The sequence below is a fragment of the Lontra canadensis genome, unplaced genomic scaffold (genome assembly GCF_010015895.1).
Source record: "Lontra canadensis isolate GAN:19392208 unplaced genomic scaffold, GSC_riverotter_1.0 scaffold54, whole genome shotgun sequence".
Taxonomy (NCBI): Eukaryota; Metazoa; Chordata; class Mammalia; order Carnivora; family Mustelidae; genus Lontra; species Lontra canadensis.
In genome coordinates this window covers 7,464,645-7,470,584 of record NW_022631048.1, presented here as the reverse complement: position 1 = coordinate 7,470,584, position 5,940 = coordinate 7,464,645, and positions in this window count along the sequence as shown.

Below are 5,940 nucleotides of genomic sequence, written 5' to 3'. Positions count from 1 at the left end.
TGCAAAATCCTTGCAAGCCTTTTTTCTCCTCCCCCCCAGATAGACATGCTATCTCTAAGTGATATGGACAAACAAAGGGATTAAATAACTAAACAATTTTGGAGAAGAAGAATAAATTGGGAGGAACCATTCAACCCAGTAGTAAGACTTACCATGGTTATAGTAATCAACACTACATGTTATTAGTGAATGTATAGACATACAGATCAGGGAAAAAGACCTCCAAAAATAGGCCTACACAAATATACAACATTGATTTTTGTCATAGATACAAGTGCCATTCAATAAGGGATGGTCTTTTCAATAAAAGGTGCTGGAACAATTGGACATTCATAGGCAAATAAAATAAAATAAAATAAAATAAGTAAAATAAAATCAAATTATATCTTATAGAAAAAGTCTTTACACATGGATCATAAATTTAAATTTAAAATTCTATAAAACTTTTAGAAATAATGTAGAAAAATAAATTTAGCCCCTAAAGGAAGGTGAAAAATTCTTAGACATGACACTAAGAGCATAATCATTAAAAGAAAAATTGATTAGATTCTCAAAATTAAAGTATACTTATCAAAATTCTTTTTTTTTTCCCCTGAGAAAAGGATATGGTTAATTGGTAAAAAGACTGCAAGAAAATGTGCTCAAACCACTTATCTGACAAAACAACAAATCTGAGACTTCATAAAGAACTCTCAATACTCAACAGTTAAGACAACTAAAATGACTCAATTAGAAAAGGAACAACAAATATGAAAGGATACTTCACTTAAGAAGATATACAGATGGCAAAAGAACGTGTTGCTATTAGAAGAAACCACATTAAAACCATAAGAAGGGGGGCACCTGGGTGGCTCAGTGGGTTAAAGCCTCTGCCTTCGACCCAGGTCATGATCCCAGGGTCCTGGGATCGAGCCCGCATCGGGCTCTCTGCTCAGCAGGGAGCCTGCTTCCCCCTCTTTCTGTGCCTGCCTCTCTGCCTACTTGGGATTTCTGTCTGTCAGATAAATAAAATCTTAAAAAAAATAATGAGATATTACTACATTCAAATGGCTTTTAAAAAATAATAAGTAGGGGTGCCTGAGTGGCTCAGTGGGTTAAAGCCTCTGCTTTCGGCTCAGGTCGTGATCCTAGGGTCCTGGGATTCAAGCCCTGCATTGGGCTCTCTGCTCCGCAGAGAGCCTGCTTACTCCTCTCTCTCTCTGCCTGCCTCTCTGCCTACTTGTGATCTCTGTCTGTCAAATAAATAAATAAAATCTTAAAAAAAAAAAAAGACTGTTTAAAAAAAATAAAAATAAAAAAATAATAAGTAATAAATAAATAAATAAAACCTAAAAAATAATAAAAACAATGATAAGTTCTGGCAATCATATGGAGAAGCTGAATCTCTTATAAATTGTTCATAGGAAGTAAAAGTGATATTATTTGGGAAAATAGTTTCAGAGGTTTCTTAAAAAAAAGAAATCTAAACATGCATTACCATATGACCTACAATCATGCTCTTTGCTGTTTATCCTGGAGAAATGAAAACTTATGCTCATACAGAAACGCACACACAAATGTTCATAGCATCTTTTACTACAATCTTCCCAAACTGGACGCAATATAAATGTCTGTCAACAAGAAAAGGGATAAAAAATTCAAATAAATATTCACAGAATAGAACAATACTTAGTCAAAGAATAGAGCAAATAATTCATGAAATAACTGGGATGGGCATTATTGTTAATGAAAAAAAGCCAATCTCAAAATGTTTCATATAGTATTATTCCATTCATATGCCATTTTTAAAAAGATTTTATTTATTTACTTGACAGAGAGAGAGGAAGAGCACAAGGAAGGGAGAGGAAGACAGACGGAGAGGGAGAAGCAGACACCCCACCAAGCAAGGAGCCTACTGCAGGCCTCGATCCCAGGACTCTGTAACTATGACCTGAACCAAAGGCAGATGCTCAACTGACTGAGCCACCCAGGCACACCTCATATGTCATTTTTAAAAGTGGCAAAACTACAGAGATGAAGAATATATTGTTGCTTGCCAGGCAGGGTATATACACAAGGGTGAAAGCAATTGTAAAGGGGTACCATGAGAGAACTCCACTGTGGTGATGGGACAGTACTGTGATTTGATATTTGTGGTGTTTACATAAATTTATTCATGACATCAAATGCATGGAACTACACACTTGTGCAGACATGTTTGCATACAAAATCTGCTAAAAGTGAACAAGGACTGTAATCTCATTAACAGTATAGTACTAGTATTGTCAGTTTCTTGGTTTTGATATTCTACTTCATTATATAAGAGGTCATCTTTGGAGAGGAGTTGGATGAAGGGTTCATGGAAATTTGGGTTTTTTCTATTCTCTCAAGTTTTATATGGTTATTCAGAAGAACTTACTTATTCTTAGACACATCATAATGTACACAGAAATAGTGTTATATGAGAGCAAGAGAGAAAAAAGTAACAAATGTCATTGAAGGATAAATATGTGCTCTTTCTATATAATACTTTTGTTGACTTTTATGAGTGTTTAAATTTGAAGAAATTAAGTAAAAAATTGGGTGAGCAAATTTTGGGAATCACAATGACAAAGTATGAATTGAGTTATGATAAAACAATTTAATACATATTTATCATCTAATTTCTCTATTCAAATTCTATCATTTGATACCAAAAATATTAAAAAAAACAACATAGGTAAAAGAGTTCTTTATAAATATAACCACACTCACTTTCTCCACACAACAATTTGACAAACTACTGCTTCACAGACTAAAGGCTGCCCACTTGCTGCTTGCATTTGCGCACAGTTTTACTAGAACACAGCCACATCCTTTATTTAGGTATGGCCTGTAGTATCCTACTCACTACCATGGCTGACTTGAGTATCTGTGATAAGCAACCACTAGGTCTGCAAAGTCTAAAGTATTTATTATGCTCTGTGTTTTAAGGAACACTTAGTAAATATTTTTCAGTTGTGGGCCATATGGTCACTTTTATGAGTATTCAACTCTGCTCTTGTAGCCATAGATTGAACATAAACAAATGGGTACAGCCAGCTCATGAATTGTAGTTTCAATATGTGGCAATACTTATACTAGAGAAAATGGACATTAACACTAATTGCAACAAGAGACAAAGAAAGGCATTACATCATAATAAATGTATCAATCCAGCAGGAGGACATAACAATGGCCAATAGCTTCACACCCAGTGTTGTAATACTTAAATATATAAAGCAAATATTAGTGGACAGAAAGAGAGAAATTAATAGTAATACAATAATAGCTGGGGATTTTAACACTCTGCTTGTATCTATGGGTAGATCATGCAGATAGAAAACCAATAGGGAAATAATGTCTTTGAATGGCACATTGGACCAGATGGACATAACAGATATGTACAGTACAGTTCATCCAAAAACAACAGAGTACAAATCCTTTTTGAGTGTTCAGAGAACACTCTCCAGAATAGATCACATATAAGACCATAAAAACAAGCCTCAATAGACTTAAGAAAATAGAAATCATACCATGAATCTTTCCCAATTACAAAGGATAACACTGGAAATAAATCACACACACACACACACACACACACACACACAATCACAAGGGGGAAAAAATGGAAAGAAAGAAACAACTGGGAAAAAAAAAAAAAAAACACAAACATGTGGAGACTAAACCACATGGTACTAAACAACCAAAGGGCAATTGAAAAAGAAGCAATCAAAGAAGAAATCCAAAGATTACATGAAGACAAAAGTGAAAACATAATGGTCTAAAAATCTCTGAGACACAACAAAAGCAGTTCTAAGAGGGGAAGTAGATAGCAATACAGCCTTCCCTTAAGAAAGAAGAAGAAGAAAAAAAAAAAAAGAAGAAAGAAGAAAAAAAAAAAAACTCAAATAAAAATCCAACCTTATACTTAAAGGAACTAGAAAAAAGAAGAACAAAGCCCATGGTGAGAGGAAGAAAGGAAATAATAAAATCAGAGCAGAAATAAATAACATACAGATAAAAAAGAAAAATAAAAAAGTGGAAGGAAGAAAGAAAGGAAGAATGGAAGGAAGGAAGGAAATGAAACTAAAAGCTGGTTCTTTGAAAAGGTAAACAAAATTGACAAATCCTTAGACTCATTAAGAAAAAAGACACAAAATCAGAAATGAGAGAGGAGAAGTAACAACCGATACCACAGAAATAAAAATGATCATAAGAAAATACCATGAAAAATTATATGCCAACCAACTGGACAACCTAGAATCAATGAATAAATTCTAAGAAACATACAATCTTCCAAAAATGAGCCAGGAATAAATAAAAATCTGAATAGACTGATTACAAGTAATGAAATGGAATCAATAATCAGAAAAACTACCAAAAAATAAAAGTCCAGGACCAGATGGTCATAAGTGAATTCTATCAGACACTTAAAGAATAGTTAATACTTATTCTCCTCAAACTATTTCAAAAAATAGAAGAGGAAATAAAGCTTCCAAGTACATTCTCTGAAGCCAGCGTTATGATGACACCAAAACCAGACAAAGATACCACAAAGAAAACAAAAGGCTAATATCTCTGGTGAACAAAGATGCAAAAACCTTCAACAAAATCATAGCAAACCACATACAATAATACATTAAAATGATAATTCACCATGATCAGGTAAAATTTACTTCTTGGATGCAAGGATGGTTCAATAGTTGTAAATCAATCAACATCATACACCACATGAACAAAATGAAGGATAAAAATCATATCATCAGTTTAAAAGATGCAGAAAAAGCATTTGACAAGATTCAACATATATTTATGATAAAAATTCAACAAAATGGTATTAGAGGGAAAATACCTGAACATGATAAAGGCCATGTATGAAAAAGTCAGAGTTAACATGATCCTCAATAGTGAAAGACAGTTTTCCCTCTAAGGTCAGGAAAAAGACAAGAATGTCTACTCTTACCATTTTTAGTACTAAAAGTCCTAGTCTACAGCAATCAAACAAGAAAAAAAAAAGAGATATCCATATTCATAAAGAATATTTAAATTATTGCTATTCATAGGTGACATGGTACTACACATAGCAAATCTTAAAGATTTCACCAAAAAAATAAAAACTGTCTGCAAATATTAAATAAAAGTAATAATTTTAGTAAAAGGGCAGGATGCAAAATTAGTACCCAGACATCTGTAGTGTTTCTTGATACTATAAACAATTTTACAGAAAAATAAATTTTTAAAAAGCAACACCATTTATAATTGTACCAATAGGAATATGATGCCTAGGAATAAAATTAACCAAGGGGGTGAAAGATTTGAACTCCAAAATCTATAAAACACTCATGAAAGAAATTGAAGATGGCACAAACAAATGGAGAGATAGTCCATGCTCATGCATTGGAAGAATTAATATTGTCAAATGTCCATATTACCCAAAGCAATCTACAGATTTAATGTAATGCCTATTAAAACACCAACAGCATTTTTTGCAAAACTACAACAAATAATACTAAAATTTGTATGGAACCAAAGAAGACCCTGAATAACCAAAACAATCCTGAGAAAGAACAAAATTATAGCTGTCACAATTCCAGATTTCAAGATATTCTATAATGCTGTGGTAATCAAAACAACATGGTACTGGTGCAAAAAAAAATTTTTTTTAAATGCCTAGATCAATGGAACAGGATAGAGAACCCAGAAATATGGTCAGTTAATCTATGACAAAGGAAGCAAGAATATACAATGGGGAAAAAATGGTGTTTTTAATAATGGTACTGGGAAAGCTAGTCAACAACATGTAAAAGAATGAAACTCGACTACTTTCCAACATCATAAAGAGAAATAAACTAAAAATTGGTTAAAGATCTAAATGGGAAACTTAAAAGCATAAAATCCTAAACGAGAACTCAAGCAGTAATTTCTCTGATGTTAGCCCTT